We start from the raw sequence: 25887 nt of genomic DNA, 5'->3' as shown, positions 1-25887 counted from the left end.
TGACTATTTTATTTTATGTGAGGAACTCACATCTTTATAGAAAAACACATATAAAGTGACATATACATGTATGACAATTTACACAACGTTTAGAACATTCATAATATTTTACACTGACACTAGTTTGACATCATGAACATAAATATAACACAAGACCAATGTATCATTAACATTATAGACATAAATATAACACAAAACCAATGTATCACATATATTTCCAAAAAAGAAGAAGACACCACTGTATTTTCTTTGGTGTTCCTACTACATTTCAGTCAATTTTTTCCTGACTTATGTGTGCATCCATATCAATAATTGCCATCTCTATTTGGCTATGCCAAATTGAGATGGCAAATATTGATATATATTTCTTTTCGCATATTGATAAATGGCCCTACCAGGGTCCTGTCTTTTGGGCCTGACCCCTTTGATTGTCTAACTACAGGATCCACATTTCAGCATTCTCCTTGACAGATTCCTCATTCAGCCTCTTCTCACCTTTCAGTTGTACGATCTACTACATGGGTAGCTTTGTGGAGCCACTGATCAGAAAGCCCTGGCACTCCATTTTCTACTAAGGCCCTGATTACGAGCCTGGTGGTCCATGGACCACCAGACTTGCGGGGGCATAGCAGTGGTGGTCTCCCAACCGCACTATTGAGATATTGGCAGTGGGACCGCTACAACCTGCTGCAGCCGCCAGTGAATGTTTCCTGGCGTTCTTGCGGCAGTCAGGAGGCAGTAATATGCTTGGTGGGACCACAGCAGTCCCACCAAGCATAATACAAGTTTCCTCTCCACCACGGGTTTCATGGCGGTTCCGCGGGGGAGAGAAAACAAAGGTGCCTCACACCCTGTGGTTGGTCACTGGGGAGCACAGCAAGTGCCTCCCTGTGTACATGCCCACCAGTTCCTGCACTTTATGGAATTTTTAGTCCATGCCGTGCAAGAACTGATTTTAGTGTTCTCATTGCAGTGCCCATTTTCAGGGCACCGCAGTGGGAACATCAAAAACAAAGCACGTCAGATAGGAGGAAACTCCCAATCTGGCAGGTTCACTGACCACGGCTATGGCGGTGGGGCCACGGGCAGTCCCAGTGCCGCCGCACCTCCAAAGACGTAATCAGGCCCTTAGAGGAGATTCCGGTAAAAAAGGTAACGTTTTATTTTTTTAATCCACTTTCTAGTGTGTTTGGATATCAATTTATTAGGCAGATAGAAAATTGTGCAATACTTTGTCTATAGTTTTCATTTGGAATGTTCTTTACCAGTATATTGTACCTTATGTATTCTACTGGGTCATGCAATGCATACTACAGTTGGACCAATTAAAAAGAATATGCTTCTGTGCAAATGAAATTTACTTTCTCTTTGTGTTTGGGGCTTTTGCTGCTTCTTTCCACACCAGCCTGGCTTTCAAGGGATGGAGGAAAGCTGTGTGAGAAATACCGAATAAAAATTCCTTTGTTCCACTTAAAAAGACAAATAAATCCATACCACCCATCAACATATTCCTGCCACTCCCAGGATTGATAGCTGCAGATAATGAATAGCGTTAGGAGGTTATAAAGGGACGAGAAGCAGGGTAGCTCCTCGGAGAGCTGTGATTCCAAGCCGAGGTCACACCCCTCCTCACTCAGAAGCTATTAACACGTGTTCTTTTCACACATTGCATTTTACCACATGTCACAACCAGAGGATTTGCGACATCCTGTCATAAAATCTCAAAGTGAATGGTATTTTTTGTAAACAACCTACCACGGTATCTTCCTAAACTCTGCTTCTTTCTTGGTTTCAGTATTCCATTGAGTTTATATACCCAATATGTTATTTATATGTATTATGTTCAGTAACTAATTGTGTACCTTTGCCCTGACATTCTTGCTTTGAATTGTTTCCGCTGCTGCTGTGAATCAGATTTATATAGTCATAAAAAAGGAAATAAAATCCGTTTTTATCAGTGCGAACATTAATTGGAAATGCTTTTAGGATCCTACTGCTACCGTACAAACCGTCATGACAGCTGGGAAACACATGCCCCTGATGGTTAACACTAGATGAGCAGTCTGCCCCTGGTCGCTGATGTCATGCTGTTGAAATTCGTACATAAATGGCTTATATTAAATGTTAGATATACCATTTCCACTGCTCACCCCTTAAACAACTTGTCCGATGTTTTTCAGACTGCAGATCAAATTACGGGTGTGCTGTTTAGTGAAGTCATGGCATGACTGATTACTTGTGGACTCCTCGTTCTCGCCTCACTAATTACTAATACGTTGGTGTGTACCCCAAGAAAGGAAACTGCAGGGAAATACTAAAGAAAACACATTTTACTTTTTGATAGAGTCCTACCTCATTAACAAATAACTCATCTTCTTGTACAAAAAAACGCTTAGGTGCATTCATGTGAAATTTTAAAAAATCTGTTTCATTTCTGTAAAATATGACAATAAGAGCCAGATGTACGACTATTTTATTTTGTGCCTCGCAATTTGCGTCTAATTGAGAGTCGCAAATTGCAAGGCGCAATATAAAATGTACAACAGTGTGTTTAACACTGTTTGCGATTCCCAATGGGGTCACAAATAGCGAGGCTCATTAATATTAATGAGCCTCTCGCAATTTGCGAGCCCATTGGGAATGACAGGCTCTCCCAGGGATGGTGGCCTGCTGGGCTCAGGAGCTCACCATATCTGGTACTGCTTTTAAATAAAGCAGTTTTTTTTAAAGGCGGCCTGTTTTACTTAAAGAAAAACAATACATTTAAAAAAAAAATTCAAGTCAAACGTTTTCGTTTAATTTAGGTCTCGCCTATGCAGTACGCATTTGGAAGGGTACGCCCCTTCCAAATAGCAAGTCACAAAATCTATTTAGCGAGTTGCAAATAAATTGAGACTCGCTAAATAGGCTTTGTACATGGCCCATGATGTTTTTACATGAGCAAACGGGTTTGCAAACCCGTCTGCGCATGCAAAAACGGGTCTTACATCTGGCTTATAATATACGAATAATCTAAAATAATACATAATGGAACATTTCACTTACCTCAGTTAAAAAGAATGCAGCTAACATCTGGTGGGAACTGCTGGTCATTAGTTCAAATCCTTGCAGGGTCAATTTAGCCTTTCATCCTCTTGAGGTTGATGCACTGAGTGGCATTAAATTGGGTAAAGAAATCTATTATTTGCAACATTTAGATTTATATAAACTGTGGCATAACATAAAATCTCAAAATACAATAGATTTTTTAATAAATACTAAAATGCAATATGCTGATAACTACAAGTGAAAGACGGCTAAATCGATGTACTGATTTAGTTAGATTTCTTGGCAGCTTTTGACATTATTGATCACCAACTGTTCACTCCATGTTCTTGTGACTTGGCTGTTCGAGGCTGCATCTTGAGTTGAATTTCACTTCAGCATGCAACTTTTACATCAATCAGAGACCATAATGTTGCGGGCCCGCAAGGCTCACTACTGTCTACTCTTCTTATAAATTTGTCTTTGCCCATTACCTCATGTACTTCATAAGTTTAAATGAGGTATAATTTCTATGCTGTTAATACCCAGATTCTCCTCAATATTACGGGGAGGAGGGTGGGGTTGGTGGAGTCCAGGTGTGTATGTAGAGCTCCCTGTGGCATTTGTCTACTTGTGAATAGATGATCCTGACCTAAAAAATATTCCACCATTACACATGATTTGACATAATATCGACCTTAAGGCTTCACAAGAATCGGAAATACCAAAGCTATGTCTCTGATCACCTCAATTATTTGACTGATGCTGGTTGTTACTGATTGTGCCCTGGACTCTGCTAACCAGGCCCAGGGTCAGTGCTCTATTTAAAAGGTATATGGTAATTAGGTGTATTACAATTAGTATGAAAACCTTCCTTTAAGCCCCTAGTATATGGTAGGGCATGTAGGTTTAGAGACCCAGCAGATTTAATGCACTTAAGTGTGCACTGCTGTGTTGCCTGCTGTCATTTTAAAGGTCAGCCTTGCTTTGCAGGCTGCTTTTAAAATAAAATTATTTGCATATTGAATTTGGAATTAACTGTTCTTCCAAAGTCTTAAACTACCTTATTTTTACATACATGTCAACCCTAAGGTCTCCCCTATGTGCCCTTGGGGTGGGGTACCTTGTAAGTATCAGCGGGCACCTGATAAAAGATATTTTATATTCCCCGGTGTGGGAAAAGCTGCCAATTTCTTTTTTCTCCATTGTAGTACATTAGCTCCCTAGGCTAACATGGGAAGGCTTCATTTTACTTAAATAAAGTCTGACTATTGACAGGAGTGAGCACAAATTATATTTCAAAGTGTCTAAATAATCGAATAAATTCAACAACTTGCCATGGTTGGATTTATTATAACTATGCCGGAAACAAAGTTATAGAACTTGCTTTACTGTGCCATAATCCAGCACTGGAGAAGCCTCTCCTGATGGCCAGCCTTTCACAGGCTGAGCCAAGCTGCTCTAATAAGGTATGAAGTGGCCTTAAAAGAAAAATAGAGATATCTGGTGGGAGATCATCTGTGAACTACAGTGAAAAAGGCAGGAAGGGGGTGGCATAGCCAAACTAGTATTCAAATAGAGAAAGACATTTGGGACAGGCTCCAGACCCACCCCCTCTTCCTGCACCTCCAGCCAGAAGGGAGCCTCAGTAATTGAACTAGCAGAGGGGCTGGAAGGGCAGTGTTAGATAAAGTTAGCCACACCAGTAGGTTGGGTTAGCCATACCTTAAGCTCTAGGAGAGATTTTCTCCATTTTGTATTTTGACAAACAGTGCTTTCTGGGACAAAAATATCCACACTTTGGAGGTTATTTCAAACCTGAGTATAACACTTAATGCCCCATTGGTCAGGGGTGCCCCCCTGCCTGCTACCCGAGAAACATGGATAAATATACAAAACATGCAATCAACTCAGATCTCTTTCTGGAAGAAACAAGAAGAAGATAGACAACCTTGGTAAGCCCATGGTCTGCACCAAGAGGACTGCACTCTTTGGATATCTGGCGGTTACAAAACTCACAGTGCAGAGAATATTCGTATTACTCGCACATATATGACTTGCACACAAGACTAGATATGTTTTTCTGTACTGCCATATTGTCCACCACAATGACGGGAGCTGAATATCTGGGTAGATCCCTTTAGGACCATAGTCCTCTTCTTTTGAGATTTACATCCACCCCTGAGCAGACCCTCATCTCCTTGTGGAGGCTAGACCCAGCATTATTGGAGGATGATGGTTTTTGTCAGCTGCTTTTGGCGGCTTTGGGACATTATTTTACTGAACATCTGCGGACTGCAAGTTCCCCGTTCATAGAGTTGGAGGCGTTTAAAGTGGTGGTTCGTGGACACTGTATGGGACAGAAGGTGGAACTCCGAAGTATGGTCACCCAGGACCTAGATGATTTAGAAGGGAGTATTTTGGCACTAAATAGAGAAATTGCAGGAGGGGCCAGTTCGCAGAGTAAGCTGGCAGAGATAAAGAGCCTCTATAACTCTACTTGGGAAAGATTGAGGGCATTGGACATTAAAGCCTATCAAGCAAAATAACATATGGAGGGAGGTAAAGCTGGACGATTATTAGCCTGGCTGGCTAAGCTGGAGTCCAGGGGTACAGCTATTCCCAGCGTAACAGATGCGCGTGGCAAGCTACTCTTGTCTCCATTAGCTATTAACGCTGCGTTATGCACTTACTATGAGTCACTCTATGGGTTACCGGAAGGGAACCGAGAGGAAGAACTAATCACATATCTTGGGGGATTGAGCTTGCCAAGCTTAGACCGTGACCCTGAAACCTCGTTGGCATTACCGCTTAAAGCAGGGGAAATTAGAGCGGCTATTTGAGATATGGCCAGAGGGAAAATGCCGGGACCGGACGACCTCCCGGCCGAATTTTATGCTACCTTCGTAGATATTTTGGCACCAAAATTAGAGCAAGGGTATGCTATTGCACTCAAAGACCAGTAATTACCGCCATCAATTAGGGAGGCATTGGTGATTCCTCTGCCAAAAACTACAAATACTCATGCTCAATTGAATGAGTTCCGAACATTGTCCATGTTAAATTTGGATTTTAAGATATTGAGCAAAACCTGGCAACTAGGCTTTTGCCCCATATGAGACACTTGGTTCATGTGGCCCAGAAGGGTTTTATCCCCACCAGGTCAACATCAGCCAACCTCCGAGGACTCTATCATGTCTTGTTTCATCCAGCTATAACAAATTTCCCAAATGCTGTAGTGGTAGCAATAGACTTGGAAAAAGCTTTTGATTCTCTGCGCTGGGATTTTTTAATGGCAGTAATGGGAAAAATGAAAATGGGGAAGGGTGGCAGAACTGGGTTTGCCTTTTATATGCGAAGCCGCATGCCCGGGTCTGTACTGGCCACGTAATATCGGCTCCGTACTTTATCCATAGAGGCACTAGGCAGGGGTGCCAACTGTCGCCATCGATTTTCGCACTGGCGATGGAACTGCTGGTGGAACGATTTAGACAGTAAGGGAGTAGATTGGGAATACCATTAGACGGGACCAATAATATAATCTCGTTATACGCTGTTGATGCCTTGATATATTTGCGAGAGGGTCTTGGTGGGATCCACACCGTGATACAAATATTTGAGGGATTTGCTAAACTTTCTTGTTTACGTTTGAATCGTCAAAAAACCTGTGTTTTCCCGCTAAGCTCTGCTCTCCTGTGGCCTCTAGCTTTTTCACCTAGCCTGGAATGGGCATCGGTCTCCTTTAAATACTTGGGGATACAGATTTATCACATGCAAACTGATTTATTCTATGGTAATTTAGGAGGTACATTGAGAAAGCTTCGAGCGGACGTGGCATTTTGGGGCACGCTCAAGCTCCCACTCATGGCCAGAGTAGCGTTATCTAAAATGGTAATGTTACCAAGACTTTTGTATTACTTTGTCAACCTACCGGTTGTGGTGCCCAAACGCTGGTTTCGGACGCTTGACGGGATGCTATGGGATCTGGTGTGGGATGGTGGTCGTAATAGGGTCTTCTTACAGACCATGAACCACTCGTTGGTGGGCGGGGGGCTGGAGGGCCCTGACTTTGAGGCGTACTATCTGGCGGCCCAACTTCAATGGCTTGCGAGTTGGTTGGGGTGTAGAGACCTGTCTACATTCTCGCTCCCGTCTAGCGCCTTACATAAGACCTTAATTCCTAGATTGCTTGATCGTCGTCAAAAGATTATGCACATGGGGTGCTGCTCTCTGTGGCGATGACATGTTGGGACAGATGCACAGCGCGTTGCAAGGGAACCCTGCTCTATGCACCAAGTATACCATTGACAGGTATCCCCCAGGCGGGAAAAGGTCCTCCCTCTCTCTGGCCGACAATTGGTGGGTTAGGAGGAGGCGGGGATACAGACACTTGGCGATTGCTATAGAGATGGTCAATTGCTACGGGTAACCGTATTTCTAGAACATCACAAACTCCCACCAGGGCAATTTTTAAATTACCATAAACTCTGAGGAGCGATGTCAGAATTATGGGGCATAGCGGGAAATGAGCCAGATACACATCCAGTACTACAGGCACTGCTGACTCTAGGTTTGGCGGGACATTTGGTAAAATGGCTGTACCTGGCAATAAGGGAGCTGACACCTCAAACCTTGCCTAGACTATGGGAGCGATGGGAACACACTTTAACCAGACCATTGACTGACAAGTAATGAGGAAAGGTCTCGAGTACTCCAAAAAAGATATCCCGGAACATTGCTTTTAAGATGGTACAATTTAACATTCTGATTTAATTCAGTGCACAACGGACTGCACACCCAGGAGCACGCAACAAAGTACTAATCAGGAAAGCTAGGAGTGTGAGTGTAAAATCAATTGTTTGTATACAATTTAACATTCTTCATCGTACTTATCTCACCCCACACTGGTAAATGTGGTTTATGGCAGGAACGTACAGACCTGTGCGAGGTGCTCGCATTTAGATGCACTCTTTGACCATATGATCTGGGCATGTGGACTGCTGGTGGACTTCTGGGGCAGAGTTGTTGATTTACTTAACAGCGTCTTCTCTAGATCCTTGACGTGGTCTCCTGAGGTCTGCTTGTTGGGTTTATTCCCAAGACCCCGGCCACTAAAACTGGGACATAGATTTATTGACCTGGCTCTTGTCCTTCCCAGGAGACGGAGAACTCTGGGTTGGAAATCAAAGCACACACCATTGATAGTGACTTGGGAGGAAGATGTTACACGCTGGGCTAGAGGAGAGTAACAGGCTTTGCTTCGACACAATAGGATCACGAAACGACGTAAACCATTGGCAGACCCTTGGGCAGATATGGTGAAACTATGGGAAGCACGTCATGCACCGGATAAGACTCCGACTTCAACCTCGAGTGAATCTGAAGGATATAGAGAGAGTTGCACCTGGCGTCGTGACCCCTCATTTTTCCCTGAGCATGTCCGGACCGCCCCCTACCCCTGGTGCACCCCTCAAGGATTTTTGGACACTCTTTACATTAACATAACACACTCAATGGGAAGCCCTCTGATGGATTAGGCTTAGTTGTGGTTGAAGGTTTATTTTGTATGGTTTATCCTTTTTAATGGCATGCATCATAAGCTAAAAAATGATTCAGTGTATATTGCAAAGATGGAAATGTAGACAATATTGACAAGTACTCTAACAGTCAACTGCACAGAATACAGGGAATATTATAATGCTGACTGTCTCCAACAGAAATAACTGTTTTCCGTTCGATTGTCTTTGTATGGGATATGAAGAACCGCTGGTTTATTTAAGACCCAGCGGCGCCAGGGGCACGCACAAAGGCTTCGGGTTCACCTGTCTTAGAATACAGAGACACGGGACTCTTCTTGGTGGCGTCAAAGATCGAATTTATTGGCTGCAGCCAGTAACAGAAGTCCTAGAAATCATCACGGTATGAGTTCTCAGGAGACTGCTCAATTTTACACAGCAAGTCGTCCCTTTTTATGCCAAAAATCACATTCCAGACAAATACCTAATATTTACAAACTGTCCAATCACATGTATTCACACCAAAGGTATCGCATGACAGTAAAACCCACTTTTCAGTTGCCCAGCCCATGATCAATCATCGGTCAAACCCAACATTCTTCTTTAGACAGGTCGAACGAACCCATAATAAAAAAGGCCACAACCCAATCATAAATAGACCATAAAGAAAGGAGCAGAAACAGGTGAGAGTAGGATAAGGCATATTTGTGTGCAATAAAACTTTACGATGTCCCGTGCTCTGATCCTTAATCTTGATCAGCTAAAGGGCAGGAACTGGTTTAACAAGGTCAGCTTCAGGCAACAGGGTCAGTTCATTCAGGTCAAACAGGAGTCAGCGCGAACTGGAGCTAAGGTGTACATGTACTTAAAAGACTTGTTCAGCCACAGTCATCAGCCTATGTGAGGGCAACCACAAAATGGCTGCCATACACAAAATGGAACCCAAGGGTTCAGAACGAAATCCCTAAATACGTAGTGAATCCATTGGTCTAACATGACGAAAATACTCATACTTGCCGCACTAACTAGTTACGGTTCGCTAATATCAAATTCATAACGAAACCATGACCTTTATGGAACGGGTTCAGAATTCACGGAACCTCAGACCCTCCTTTTGCCCTTACATAGGCAATAACCTAAACACACGTCAATCTGAATCCAGGTCTATATTCATCAGATCATCAAGATGTTGCTGGAGCATAATCCTATTACCTAGTACCTCTCTTGGGGCAGGTCTCCTTGCACACGTAGTAGCACAGAGGCCACATATAGCAGGAGCGCACTGCACACAAAGACAGAACAGGAAAAGAATCGCTAAAGCCATCCCAAAGATCATCAGAATCTTCCATCCCCAGGTCGATAACAGTTCCCAAAACCATCCAATCAACGACCAATCTCCTGTATCCACATTTATAGACTCAGAGATCTTATGTAACTTAGAAATGGCCTGGTATACTGTAGGAGCATTGTCTGGTATGAAAATGCAGCAACTCGATTGGATCACTTTACATACCCCACCTCGATCTGCAAGTATAACGTCTAAAACCATTCGATTCTGTAACGTCATAAGGCGATCCGCTTGAAGCTCAGCGGTCATATTACTAAGGGCGCCGGCAGTTTCATTTATGGTGGATTCAACCACTCTCGTTAATTGCCGTATATTTCTACTGTTTGCCATAGGTCCCCAAAACGGTAGGAAACCCTTGAAAAAGTCTCCCGCTTCTTGTCCCGTGGTATCTTCCTCACTGAAGACACCCCTAACAACTCTCGTTCTGTGGTAATCTACAGCAGCAGTATACGTAGGAGGCAACACATATGCAACATAACATGTTTCCGAAAAATCAGGGGGCAACCATGTATATGCTCTATCATAGCAGACAAAATATGTGCCCTTAGCTGCTAAAAACGGTGGGGAAGTTTGGGATGCAAAGACATACTTCTGAGTACAAATACTCTTCCCTAACTGAGCTCTCGGATTATTGCCTTTCCCTTGCAGACAAAAATGACCACGATGGGGTACAATCCAAATCGGAGGTGACCTTTTTCGTCTCTGCTTCTCACCCAGACTAATACTATATCCGGTTGCATTCCAACCAACATATGCTAGTAACTCATCTCTGGGAATAGTTCTATAAGTATCGATATCTCTACTCATATCTGTAATTCCCTTCACCAAGGCTTTATTACTTGAGTTATCTCTCATGGAACGCAGGGGATAGATTTCAATGGCATAAATAAACATCGTCTGATATGCCCATACGGACCCATTGTAACTGAATGGCAGAACCAGATAAGGAATACCTCTATCCATAGTATGTGGCATAAGACCACACACCCAACAATTAGTGGTGTTTACTACTAACTGGTGTTGATGGAGAAGTTGCACAAAGGAATTATTCACAAATTCCGACCTTCTAATCTGTTCGTGTTCAGGTAAAGTATGAAAAGAATGCAAAGAAGTAGTAGCAGGTAACGTCGTAGGTTGGAAAATGGGTGCAGAAATCAGTTGAAGAGAAAATACAAACCAACCCACCAAAGCTAACGTCATGCTAAAAAACATCAAAAGACATGTGATCAGAAAACATTTGCTATGCATAATTTTACACAGTTTCTTCTTAAAGTTAATTTTCTCAAGGGCTCTCTCAATCTCAAAAAACTCCATCCTCTAACCGATGCTGTTCACGGCGGTTGTTTTTCTTCTGCTAAGGAATGCTTCTGTCAGCCCAGGGAACTCCCTTAGACCGACCAGAACCGTTGACCTTGGGTATTCGGCTTGCACTTTCTAGTCTTTACACCGTGACCCTACAGCTGAACCCGGATGGTGGTTCACAAAAATATACCAAAAAAGTTTCTTGGCTGAGAGAGTTCAGTTCCAAAAATCAAAAAAAGGAATTCATTTATTTTATTAGTCCATTGTTTCTAGGACGTAGATTATAACGCTCTTTTCCAGGCCTCGTTTGAGGCTGAAACAACAGTTCAGGTTCAGTAGTGTCTAATCTTTGAGACACAGGCACAGCTTCTTGAAGGACATCGTCATCTTCTTTCTCGGAGCCTCTCCACACCAACTCAGCGTCGCTAAACGGTGCAAACTTCGGCACCCTTTCAGTCTCTGAATCTGCAATACCTTCACGGACCCACTGGTGGTACGGCAGAGGCAACGCTGCCCTCTTACAATGTACGCCGTGGATCCAGTTTTTCTTCCCGAAAACCTTTACTGAAGTCCTCGTAGATAGCAGGACTTGGTACGGTTCATTCCAGCGGGGCTGATCATTCTTAGTCTACTGAAAATGTTTCACCAGGACCCAGTCACCGAGATTGAGGATGTGACCTGGGTCCACAGAAGCTGGCGGCAATTTATCATGAACCTGTTGATGTAAGACACGCAATTTAGTCGTCAAGTCATACAAGTAGTCCACTAGCATAGGGTATTCGATGTCACTAAACTTCGTTGGCCTCGGCACTCCCCAAACGTTTGCCGGACGGCCAAAGACAATCTCATACGGACTAAGACCTATCCGGGAATGTACTGTAGTTCTAGTCGACAAAAGTGCCAACGGTAAAGCATCAGGCCATTGAAGACCAGTGCTCGCTTGAATCTTAGCCAGATTTAACTTTAACGTGCCATTATAGCACTCAACTAAACCAGCTGATTGGGGATGATTCGCAGCGTGGAATTTCTGGTGAATTCCCACCTCTTCACACACTCTCTTCATCACCTTCCCCACGAATTCACTTCCGTTATCACTCCATACCATCCTTGGCAACCCAAACCTAGGGAAATATTCTTTGACCAGGACTTTAGCAGTGGACGAGGCAGTATTATCTTTTAGGGGGTATGCTTCTACCCATCTAGAAAAGGCGCAAACAACTACAAGGACATACTTTAAATTATTGAACCTTTCCATGTGGATGAAATCCAATTGCAAAACCTCGAACGGATACGTCGGAGGAGCAAAGTGACCAGCTGGAGTTGGGGTTCCCTTGCCAGGATTATACATTAAACACACCATGCAATTCTTGACCACATTCTCCGCACACTTGGGAATTCCAGCATTCTGCCATACTGGAGCCAACAACTTACAAATCCCTTTCACACTGATGTGAGACAAACCATGTGCCATAGTAACCACTGCAGGCACGTACGCATCTGGCAACATCCATATTTGGTGTTCTGATAGCTCAACCCAACAACCAGTCGAATCCAATCTACCCGTCGTTTCTCTCCAAACATTCTTTTCACTTTCAGTAGCTTCAGCTTGGATTTATTTCACACTCTCAATCGTATCTTCGCACATTCCAACATCACCAATCCATCTCGCAGGGCCTGCCACATACATTCGACTCATCAGATTTCTTGCAGTGTCTTTCGCAACTTCATCCGCAAACGCATTACCACGGCCAACATCATCTGTAACCTTCCGGTGAGCACTAAACTTCACAATCGCAACTTGCTTCGGCAAAGTAAGTGACTTGAGAAGCTCATTCACCAACTGTCCATGCTGAATCTTAGTCCCATGGGATGTGAGGAATCCCCTTTCTTTCCACAAACGTCCAAAACTATGGGCAACACCAAACGCATACTGACTATCGGTATACACATTCACTCTCTTTCCTTCAGACAAAACACACGCTCTCGTTAATGCAATCAATTCCGCTGCTTGTGCTGAATTATAGCTCACTCGTGCAGTTTCAACAACTGTACTTAATGTCGTCACGGCATATCCTGCAGTTGTGTCACCATTCGGAAGCTTGTAGCATGAACCATCAACCCATAACGTACCATCAGGATCCGGAAGAGGAGAATCTTTTAAATCGATCCTACCCTTCGTCTCCTCTTCCGTCCTCAGAAAACAATCGTGCTGTTCCTGACCATCTGTATCCACAGAAGTCGGCAACAATGTTGCTGGATTTGATACATTGCATCGCTTAATATGCACATGACTAGCCAAAAATGTCAACTCATAACCCGACAACCTTGCACTAGTAAGGTGTTGAGTTTTTGTCCGATTTAATAAAGTATCTACTGCATGTGGAACCATCACAATCAACGTATTATCCATCACCAGTCCAGCAGACTGTCGGATAGAAACAGCCGCTGCCGCTGTAGCTCTCAAGCAACTCGGCAACCCTCTAGCTACCGGATCTAACGTTGATGAAAAATACGCGCATGGACGCTGCTTGTCCCCAAAAGATTGTGTCAACACTGACAACGCACATCCCTCTCTCTCGTGCACATACAACGTGAAAGGCTTGTTATAGTCTGGAGTACCCTACACAGGAGCCGAACACAATGCATCACGTAATTCCGAAAAACTTTTCTGACATTTGTCAGACCACGGAAGAGGATTCGGTGTATCTTTACAAGTCAAAGCCAACAGAGGTTTCGCCAATAGAGAGAAATTTTGAATCCACTGTCTACAATACGACGTAATACCCAAGAAAGCACGCACTTCTCTCTGTGTACTTGGCACAGTCATTCGAGCAATCGCTTGAATTCGTTCTGGGGTCAACCTTCTTCCCTCCTTTGACAAGAGATGACCTAAGTAGGTCACTTCTTGGCGACAATACTGCAACTTAGAAGGTGACACTTTATGATGCAAGTCCGACAGATGTCGCAACAAAGAAAGAGTAGCTTCTTTACAAGTTTTCTCATCATCAGCGGCCACTAACAGATCATCCACATACTGAATAAGAGCAGCACCAGCAGGCAACACAAGAGTATCAAGTTGAGTTTTCAAAGCCTGACTATAGATAGAAGGACTTTCACAATAGCCTTGGGGAGCTCTCTTAAACCGGAAGCTTCGGCCTCCTAAAGAGAAGCCAAAAATATCTCTACTCTCCTCAGCAATTGGAATACTGAAGAAAGCATTTTTCATGTCTATGACTGAAAACCAGGCAGCTGAAACAGGAATCAAAGTCAACAAAGCAGTAATATCCGGAAGAACTGGAAACTGTGGCACAACAATCTTGTTAACCTCCCTAAGATCGATCACAACCCTGTAAACAGGTGGCTGAGAAGAGTCAGTGCGTTTCAGGACAGGCAAAACAGGACTGTTACACACATTACCTCTCGTTTCTTCAATCACATCTTTCTCAATCAAATCATAGATGATCGCTAAAAGCGCTCTTTCACCATCGCTAGAAATCCGATATTGGGGAATACGTGGCATTTTAACATTCGCTTTAAGCGTTACAACATAAGGTGGAATCTCCAAAAGACCCACATCATTAGGACCAGTAGCCCAAAGAGTATCAGGGAGAGAACGCAATTCCGGTGGAAGCCGATCTTTACACAAATACATCGGAGAGATCACTTTCTTACCCGATGTAAGCTGTACTCCCGCAGGAGAACAACGTAATGTTGCATGCAACCTTTTCAACAAATCCAAACCCAACAAATTCTCACCACAACCTGTCGTTAAAATGAGAGGTGCTTCCAACTCACAAGGCCCTATAGAAAGAGACAAGGGACTAGACACTGGGTTACGAACCGGGGCGCAAGAGAATCCTACTGAAACATTAGGTAAGCCAGACAAAGGTGTGCCAGGGAGTTTAGAGTGCATGATAGAACTCTTCGCTGCACCAGTATCCAAAAGAAAAGGCTCTACCACACCCGATGTGGCTACTGCAACATAAGGCCCACTCTGATCTACTGGAACCGACACTACTCCCTCTCTTTGTCCATGCCTGTCCTAGCAATCATTATAATCAGCATTCTCACTCTCAACATAATAGTCATCAGCATAGTACTGAGTCGACTGACCAGATGCAATTTTCTGTTGATCAAAACAATTCATAGAATTCTGTGGGGGGAAAGGAACGTTCGTTCTGAGGAAACGCACCACGTCCTCTACCCCTAGACACTTGCTGAAAACCACCACGGCCTCTCGGGGCCGTCATACCACTCGCGCGCTGTCGCAACACAGGGCACTCATTTTTATAATGGCCTTCCTCCCTACAATACGCACACTGATTTAAACCCAAGGGTGGTCTTGGAGGAAAATACCCAGCGTTCTGTGGCAGTCTCTGAAATGGGGGAGGTTGCTGAAACTGTGGGCGTTGCTGAGACCCTTGCTGATTCAAGTGAGGCGGATACGCCTGCTGCAAAAGAACCTTTGTCTTTAAGTCTTTGGTCTTTTTCTCTACTCTTTCTTTCTCGTCCTTGTCCCTATTCTCGTAGTACTGTGCAGTCGCTAATATCTGGGCCGACGAGGAAACAGCCCAAGAACTCTCAGAATCTTTCAACTTATTACACAGTTCAGGAAGTAAGTTGAAGACAAACTTATCTACGAACAATCTTTGTCCACCTTCCGTACTCATATCCTGACCACTATGATCTATAAATGTTTCTTCAAATCTAGTGAAGAAATCAGATACACTTTCGTCCTTTTTCTGCTTACATGCTGCTAACTTGTCCCAATTTACTCGTAACGCTGGCATCATCGTCTTCATTAAATTAATAATTCTACCTGGCAATTCCGTAACCAAAGGTTCAGGTTTAGCACCTCCCTGTTGTCTACCATCCGCAGCAATAATATTTGCCCAAGTATCTCCTAATTCTACCGCATGATTCTCATGATGAATCTTTGCCCATAGAGGTTGAGGTACTACATTACCCAACAGCATATCTATGTCTGCCAAATTCATGATGCATGCGTCAACTGTCTGGGACAATTCTTTGTAATAGCCAGCAGGATTCTTACGGGGATCAGGTAAGGTCTGCTTAAGAGCCCAGACCTCTGCTCTCTTCCATGGGACATGTACCCATACTCGCTGAAAATGAGGCAGAATCGCTGGATTAGCGTTTGGGTCCCCTTCCTTCCAAACTGGGGGAACTTCTCTCATGGGATACGTTCTCGCTTTTCTCCTAACAGAGGAATCAGGTTCGTGCAATGTCGGAGGCGGAAGGCTAGATCTAAAAGCCAGTATCGTCTCTACGGCATCTGTAATATCAGATTCCACTATCATCCCTTTAGCAAAATCCGACTGAACATCAAGTAGTTCCTGCGGGATCAAACCCAAATCATTATCTTCCCATTCCTGACGCAGAAACATACACATTACATTAAAAACATAACTTTGCTTAGGCGGTTCCCACTGAAAAAAAACATCCATAACCGCTGGCAAACTATACCTTGAGGCATTCATAATCCATTTACGAGCTAACAAATCCAACACAGCCCGTTCCTCGGAACCCGGAAGCTGACTACGACTCTGCTTATGTTCCGAAACAGGGGTCATATTCAGTGACCCAAACAATGGAGACAATAAACTAGAAACAGTTTCTGTCATTCGTTTTCGAACAGAAGGAGAAGAAGCAGTCATAAGAACAGGAGAATAAGTGTTCTGAGGCAAAGAAGGTGTAGGAATAAGAACAGTAGGAGTCTCAGATGCAGAAGCGGAAGGCAAAGGAGTTTGAGGCAAAGCTGGTAGCACAGCTGGCGACCCTAGAGCGGGTTGCGCAGGAGGAGGTAAAACCATCTGTGGAGTACCAGGTGGCTAAACAACAGCAGGAGGTTGAACAACAAAGGGTGGAACAACCGGTGGTAATGAAGGCGCAGTAGCACCCTGCACATAAGGAGGTGGTAATCTCAGTAAATGAGACATCAAACGATCTTTCTCAAGATCTTCAATCGCTTTCGGAGGAGTAGACGGCAAGGCCGGATAACATTTATCTAATGCCATGCAACGTTGCCTATCTGACACCTCAATTGCTTTATCTTCTTCGTTTTCTTTAAACTGCCTAGCAGCTTGCATTATTGATACATCCTTTTCTCTTTTATCTCTTTTAGCTTGTTTAATTTCTCGTTGTCTGGCTTCTTTACGCCAAAGGCGAAAGGAGTCAAACATTGCCCGCCGGGCTTTCTTCCTAAATAATTTAGTTTTTAAATTGTCTAAAATCTCTGTATTAAAGCTACCATGTTGGGGCCATTGTAAGACACCATCTTTTCTAGTGTAGTGGACCCATACTTCATTGAACGTAATGGGGCCCACACCGTGTTTAGAATAGAGCTCATAAGTTGGAGTTCCAACCGGAGGTATCGGACACGAATCCTCCAATCGGGAATCCTTGTTGCAACCACAACCAAACCAAGTACCAAATTTGCTACAATTAGGCATCTTCGCTCACTAATCGAGCTTCAAACTTCAAGAGATTATCTCTACCGATACACTCGTAAATATACAAGAACCTCGGCTTTGGAAATTGCAATTTTCAAATCAAAACTAAGGACCAAACAAACTAAGAACCAAAGGACCAAAAACTAAGGACTGGGAGCGACCCACTTATACTTAACTGAAGTATCAGTCACGCCACCAGAAGACCCGTCCATCGTCTCGCCGTACAAAGCATCACAAATGGGTCCAAGACAGGGCGACAGTCAGGGCAGCAGTCCTTCGTAGCCGTCAGGAAAGCGGGAAGCCTCGCAGAAAAGACCTTCAGTCCACATTCGACATGCCGGGGTCGATGAAGTGGTGGCCGTCCTCCAGAATTTCCTCACGAAGCTCCTCACGATCTTCAGGCTTGGACCGGTACCGCTGAAGTCGCCCCACGTTGGAAGCGCCAACAGAAGAACCGGGTTATTTAAGACCTAGCGCTGCGAGGGGCACGCCCAAAGTCTTCGGGTTCACCTGTCTTTGAATACAGAGACACGGGACTCTTCGTGGTGGCGTCAAAGATCGAATTTATTGGCTGCAGCCAGTAACAGAAGTCCTAGAAATCATCACGGTATGAGTTCTCAGGAGACTGCTCAATTTTACACAGCAAGTCGTCCCTTTTTATGCCAAAAATTACATTCCAGACAAATACCTAATATTTACAAACTGTCCAATCACATGTATTCACACCAAAGGTATCGCATGAGAGTAAAACCCACTTTTCAGTTGCCCAGCCCATGATCAATCATCGGTCAAACCCAACATTCTTCTTTAGACAGGTCGAACGAACCCATAATAAAAAAGGCCACAACCCAATCATAAATAGACCATAAAGAAAGGAGCAGAAACAGGTGAGAGTAGGATAAGGCATATTTGTGTGCAATAAAACTTTACGATGTCCTGTGCTCTGATCCTTAATCTTGATCAGCTAAAGGGCAGGAACTGGTTTAACAAGGTCAGCTTCAGGCAACAGGGTCAGTTCATTCAGGTCAAACAGGAGTCAGCACTAACTGGAGCTAAGCTGTACATGTACTTAAAAGACTTGTTCAGCCACAGTCATCGGCCTATGTGAGGGCAACCACAAAATGGCTGCCATACACAAAATGGAACCCAAGGGTTCAGAACGAAATCCCTAAATACGTTATGAATCCATTGGTCTAACATGACGAAAACACACCTAATGCCGCACTAACTAGTTACGGTTCGCTAATATCAAATTCATAACGAAACCATGATCTTTATGGAACGGGTTCAGAATTCACGGAACCTTAGATACTGAGCTTAAGACTAACTTTTGCCTTGCAGGAAGCACCTGGATGATTGTACCAATTGGAATCCATATAGTTTGTAATGTTAGTGCGCCTGCTATACTTCAGTAATTGCAGTGATTGTGTGTTAACAATAAATATAAATGCCAATAAAAAGATATTTAAGAAAAAAGTGGACTGCACTCTTAAGTGTAAAAGTGGCAGGGCTATCTCTGTACTGAATCAGTGCAAAGTAGAACAGCCAAAATTCAAAAGTTTGCTCCAAGGATAAGTGGAACGGCCACCCAACACTCCAAGGTTTGGAGAAGGAATCCCCAAATAACAATACAAATGAGACAAAACATGTGTTGGCTGCACTCTGCTCAGACGGGCTGTGATATTACCTATTTGGAATTCTGGCATTTGGAATAAAACAAAGAAATTGCCATAACTACGGACTGCTAGATTTACTTTAGAATGGACATTTGCTCAGGATAAGATTTTGTTTGTACTGCACTATTAAGGACTGCACTTGCTGCACACTCTGTGGTTCACCAAAGAAGGACTTTGCCTTGCTCTGAAGGTTTAAGGAGTGGACTCCCTGACAGCAACAGGTTAAAAGAGCTTCACCTGGGTCATCTCCACCAAAAATAACCCAGCTGATCAGCGCCACCTGGACTTTGAATGATTTGGCCAGGTGCATTGTGGTCGTTGTAGTCCCAACTTCCCAAAGAGAAACTCCGAAATCCTGGAACCTTGGATTGGTGTAAGGGACACTTCAAGACCCCCAAATGGGCCTCCTGGAAGAACATCCTGAAGTTTGAGACTATTTGGAGAATTTTCATCAAAAAGCTTCATATGTTGACCAACCTGTCGTCAAGAGTCAAGCCGGCGACATCAAACCGCAACTCGGCCTGAGATTCAGGTTTCCCCTGCTGAAGCTCCGAACATTTTTCCCATCGACGAGACCTCCATGAGTTCAGCTAGGCTTCCAGCTGAAGTAAGCCGCCATCATCAACTAGCAACCTGGCCTGTCAAGGAGCCTCGCTTGATTTCCAGAGAAAAAGCTCCAAGAAAGTGACTGAGTCAGAAGGTAAAAACTTGAATGGACCCTACCGCTCATCGTATCCGACCCACGCTCCATTATGATCGGCCTGAAACTTTGACTTTGTCCCAGTCAAGCACAACCAGATGCCCAATGTTGGTACTTTTAGCTTTTAGGCACTAGAAAGCACTTAATGTTAAAACATTCATATCTCTGGTTCCCTACATTTAATTTGTGTCATTCTGGTGCCATGTTATTAATGAAAATTATTCCTATTTGTATAAATTGGTGTTGGATTTTTATTGTGTGTTGTGTCTTACTTTCTTCCTGGTATTGGTGTTTTTCAATTCTTTACATACCTGTCTCCTAAGTTAAGCCTGACTGCTCATAAAGTAAGCTACCTAAGATTCAGCAAGGATTCATTTATTGAGATTCTACTGGACCTTATTTCTGATCGTGGTGTTATTACTAGCTGTAGTTAAGTACCTGCAGCTACCAATAAATCACCTTTTAACACTTTATAAGCAACACATGAACTAAAACCTGCAGACATCTGCAATGTGGAGGGGCAGGATTTCTGGAAAAAGTATCTTGCAAATATATTTTTTGTGAGATAATTAGTTAAAAGATTTCGGTTCATATCCTTTTGCAATGTTGAAATGCTCTATAGATGAGGAAGAATGTTTCTTCTTTGCACTTTTACTAATAAGGATTTGGACATGTTGGGACCAATAAACAAAGGCATGTAAAAGTACATAAAAATATACTACAAGAGTAATATTTTGCATGCTTTAAAATACCTTTGTGAATTGGTTTCATAAACCACAAATCAAGAAGCAAGATGTTTTCCAGTGCACAGCTTGTAGCCCCAAGAGGTGAGTGATTTAAAATTCTTTCAATAAACTTAACTTCTGTGGACCTGTTTTGTTTCAAAATCATTCCATGTATTTAAAATACTTTAATTAGTCATGTTTTTATATCTACAATCAAGTCCAAATATCTCATAATTCATAAAGCATCTATGAGTACGGGAAGGAGTACCAAAGGGCTACTCTTTTACATATTGTTGTATGCCACAGTAAATCAGCCCTGAAAAATTCAGATGACTAAAAGTGTAAGATAAAAGTGCAAAAAGCGCAAGGTTCTTTCTATTTGTGCGAACTGTATCTAAATAGTCACTGACAATTCTAGCATTGTTCCCTTTTAAAATGTTTTAGGACTATTTCACAAAGGCATGCAAGAGTATGTAAAAGAGTACTAGAGGAGTACTACTTTACATACTCCAAAACGGCTCTGAGAATAGGCCGCTAAGAGTTAATCCAATGACAATTCACATAGTACAATAATGCATTTCAGGGAGGCCCATTCATATCTAGAACGCCTCAATATTTTTTGAGCTGATTGTGGATTTACAAAACACCAGTTACAAGTACGAATTTCAAATAAATGGTATAATTTTGTAACAATATATACATCGACACAAGTTAAGTATATTTGTAAGAATTTGTTAATACCTGCTTGCTGGGGCTGCAATCTGTGGACTGGGAGATGCATCTCAATTCTTGATATGTACTTTACAACTTCAATATTGTTTTCCATCCTGAAGGGATCTGATGCTGTTAGTATTCTAAGCTTGAATTATCACAGACAAAAATATTCGATAAATCAAGAGTGTGCAACCAGTTGTGCCTCCATGTTTTCTCGTTCCTAATACCATTAGGATAGTAGACGCAGCACGGCTTTCATTGTCCTAGCAGATGCAGTAGCACCGGGACTTAGCGATATGGGGGACCCACTGCAACCCAAGTATGGCTGCGTTTTACTACCCAATCTAGGAGGCGGGTGAGGGGGAATTTGAGGCGCCTACCAGTGGTGTAACAATAGTAAGGGGCCCCTCTGCAAAGTACATGAAGGGAGTCAGTCAGGAGCTCTCCGGCCAGGGTACTGAGCTGAGGGGGACCCCGGGAGCTCGGGAGTCCCCCACAACGCTGGGGCTGTGCGGGCCTATGTTACGTCACTGGTGCTTACGTTTGAGACTATGGACTATGACACCCTTGCTATACCGCGGTCGGTAGAGCATAAAACCGACCGAGACTATACACCGTACTTAAAACCAAGCTAGGCTCATAAACATACATAGCATGCATTCAGCAAAGTTGTGCAAACTACCTTTGTTTTGGTTAATGTGTTTGATGATATGCCAATATAATTTAAGATATTTAATCTTGTTTCTAGTTAACGTTTATATGAATATGCGGAATTTGCTTAAGGAGGTTCGTTTCTTAATTAATCAGAAATGTATACAGTTCCTCTGAATACTGTATATCAGTAAACACTTGTTTAATCTCAGATAAAATAGCTAATTACTTTATTGTTTGCAGCTGAGCCGCAGGTACAAAGGTGAAGCCAAGAGAAGGTTCGGCTGTAATTACTATGACTCACTCTGTCTCTAACAGCAAAGCTCGGAAGCTTGGAGCCAAGTTCCACATAGTCTGACTGTCACCGACCTAAAATAATGACTATTAATCAGTTTTATATATTAACAATGACGCCTTGCTTTCTTCTATTTATTTGCCACCAGATGGTAAGCTAAGTTCAACACAGCCTCAGAACATTTCAATATTTGTCAAGAGGCTGATAGCATTACAAGTATGATAACATCTTGTATATTATATTGAGTTTACTACAGGATTTATATGGCTTTGTAGCACTATATATACTGGACAGGCCATGACATTCTGTTCATGTAGTTATTTAGGATAACTTTAATGAAAAAGTCCTACATTTAAAAGTAGAAACATTCAAGAAAGAATAACCCTCCGAATCAAATTTCCATGACTAAAGTGCCTTGAGTTATGACATTTGAAGGAACACTGTGGTCTTTTTCACCTTATTCGAAATATGTTGTTTTCTAAAGTTCAATCATTTTATTCAGGTGCTCCCAAATTTGGTATTCAAAGAAAATTAGACAACGTTTCCAAAATTCAAAGTTGCTCTTTTTATAAATTAACTAGCAGCCCGTCCTGACGTTGTCCGGGGCAGAAGGGGGCTGGGGGCAGCACCGCAGCAGGAGACGCGCAGCAGAGCGGCCAGCAGCGGGAGCAGCATAGCGTAGTCACAGCAGAGCGCACTCACAGCACAGCGTACTCACCAGCATCACATGCGCAGGGTGTTGTTTCCTTGCTCCCGTTTTCTTGCTCCTGACCGCTTCTGCCCATGCTCTGGTCCGCTTTTACTCCGCGCTCCCCTGGGCATGTTGATGTCGACGGTCCTCCCCGCGCTCCTGGCCGCTCCTATGCGCTCCGGACCTCGCAGGGTGTCGCTTTCTTTCTCCTGGGCGCTCCTTGCAGGGTGTGTCTTCCGCGCTCCGAACCTTGCAGGGTGTTGCTTCGGCGCTCCTGTCCGCTCCTCGAAGGGTGTCACTTCCGCGCTCCGGCCCTCGCAGGGTGTTGCTTCCAGCTTCCGCGCTCCTGGCCGCCGACCCGTGATGTCAGCACGCACGTCGTTAGCTGGCGCTACTTCGAAGGGACTACTTTTCCTTAAAAATTACTTTTCCCTTCTAACATATATATTTTTTTCTTATATAGCCTATGTCCATCTGCTTGCCCTGACGTTTTCAAAGATGTATTGAGTGTTTGGATTGGTGGTGTACTTTTCCAGTTTACCTGCCTCAAAGGACACAGTTCTCTCTTTATAATAGTAGTATAGATAACCATTTTTTCATGACTTACAAACAAACAATTTCAAGAAAAACCTAATAACATTAAATACATAAATCAGTAAAACAGTGAGATCAGTGGCCCCATGGAACTTCCTTTTAGGTTGTCAGATGTTTTCAATGGAGCAGAGCGACACAATGCACATTAATGGCCTCATTAATGGCATTTAGGTGTTGGACAGTGGAGCAAGGCACAGTGCTGCTCTGCCCTATGCCAAAGTGAAAGGGCAGGAATGCACAGTATTTAAGCTTTACGGTGCATTCCTGTCCTTTCTGCTTTCAGTGGAGCAGTTTCACCAGCCTTGCGCCAACTGGTATATTAAGGGTGCCTCCGTTACAGACAGTATTGTTTTTGTACAGGAATGGGCACCTTCCTGCACAATAAAAATCCAACAAGGTGTTTTCCTCTTTCTAAGTGTGCTGAAGAGTGCCGCACAGAGGGAAAGAGGACAAAACGAAGAGAAATGCACATATTTCTCTGCGTTACGCATCACCTTGGGAGGTGTACGGATTTGGTGCTTCCCCAGGTTTACATCACTTTGAAATTCTGGGCAGCGTCAAATTCCATGGGTGTTGCATGGGAAAACCCACTGCAATGCCTATGGAATGCCTCCTGGGCAGAGAGTAAGGCTACATAGTGATTTGTGCTGCATCGCCTTACTCATGATTTATGAGGCCTCTCAAAGCCACCCGGCTTCATAAATCTTTATGAGAGTCCTGTGTCACACATGTAACAATTTACGTGGTGCAAAAGTGACACAGAGCTCACATAAATAAGCCCCTGAGTATATAGATAAGTATTAACTCGCTTTTTTTCCATGTGAAAGGAAGTTTCATTGGAAGATGTTCAATGAAGAACACACATTTTCATCTTCGTGAATACACATACTAGCTGTTCTCCTTTTAGCAATGCACTCCCAGTCTTTCTATAATTCAAACTGTATTAGTGAGAGGAGATCGTGTTCAGTGTGGGAGTCGACACTCAATATTTATCTGAATCCCAATAATTTATCACACCAAAAATTAGAACTATTATTTCGGCCCCAGAATTCTTATTTGATCTAGCGGTTGGAGACTGCACTCCTCATCAGAAAAAACAATAATTTAGCAGAGTTAAACAGTACAAAATATAAAGCGCATAAATGGCAAAGTTCTAGATAAAAAATAGGCAAAAGTATTTTAATCCAGAAAAATAAAAGGTGGTACTAAGGAATGTAGGCAAAGTCATCTTAGACAAGCAAAGTACAGAAAATAATGCAATATTGTAAACTCAGCTAGGCATATTATAAATGAAAAATTCTAAATGCGAAACTCATAAAGAGTACAGACAGCATGATGGGCATCAAGAAGTGGCAAAGTATCCCCAATAAAGAGCTCACAGAGAGTGCATGGGTGAAATAATAAGCAAAAGGCAAAAAGCATCAAAAAGGGAAACAGCACAAGGGCCGAATGAGCAAAATGGCAAATTGGCCAAATGAGCACCAACTACCGGAGCACAAAAGGGTTTTAATAAGAAAACACACAATCTCATTTCTTGAACAATTGTGCAGAGAACCTGCATGTCTCCCCTGGAACTTCCAGCTGAAGTGTTTGAAAATGATACTAGGGGTACACCATGGAAACCTCATTCACAATGCTATCAGACACAATATTATTATGTTGTGTGCGAAGGTCTACTCCCAGAAGAAGAGAAGAGATAGTTTTGCAGTGGGACACTGATTGGGAGGGGGTTGAGCAGGAGCCGGTTGGATAGAACACACAGTCAGCATCCATTTTAAAATTATTGACGCACAACACAAAAAATGCAACCTATTTCATAGCATAATCTAGAGTTCTATATGACTTAAACATTTTGTTTCAGAAGCACTCTTATCAGTTCATCAGTTGTGAATTCATGTATCATTAAAACCATAATATTTCAAAGCAAACTGTGCAGGACATTTGCACATTTTTAAAAAATTTACAACTGATGTACACAGGATACTCATCTAGGCTGTGGGGTGCAGGGAGTCTAACTTGCGTCTTTGTTGGCACCATTCCCTGGGACCCGGCCTTTTTTTGTTTTCTTTAAACAATTTAAGGAGTGGGCCAAGTGGCCCCCCTCCCGGGCCAATTTCTGCCCCGTGCACCCCATACTCCAGCATCCGGGCAAATGTTTATTCTAAAACAGGGGCAGAGGGC

The 25887-nt window shown here is 43.1% G+C and overlaps 1 long non-coding RNA gene across 1 annotated transcript in view; it reads right to left on the bottom strand.

Moving 5' to 3' along the window:
- The window catches only part of LOC144819323 (uncharacterized), a 53785-nt gene extending 30404 nt beyond the window's left edge, over positions 1–23381 (bottom strand). Inside the window, exons 1-2 of the long non-coding RNA XR_013607292.1 lie at positions 23140–23381; positions 3046–3148 (exon numbers count right to left, since the gene is read on the bottom strand). This is a non-coding gene — a long non-coding RNA (uncharacterized LOC144819323). The remainder of the gene's footprint in view (positions 1–3045; positions 3149–23139) is intronic.
- Between the last annotated feature and the right edge of the window lie 2506 nt (positions 23382–25887).

This window comes from Lissotriton helveticus, chromosome 2_1 (genome assembly GCF_964261635.1).
Source record: "Lissotriton helveticus chromosome 2_1, aLisHel1.1, whole genome shotgun sequence".
In the NCBI taxonomy this organism is placed as follows: Eukaryota; Metazoa; Chordata; class Amphibia; order Caudata; family Salamandridae; genus Lissotriton; species Lissotriton helveticus.
The sequence above is the reverse complement of the archived record's forward strand: the minus strand, read 5'-3'. Positions and strand labels throughout refer to the sequence as shown.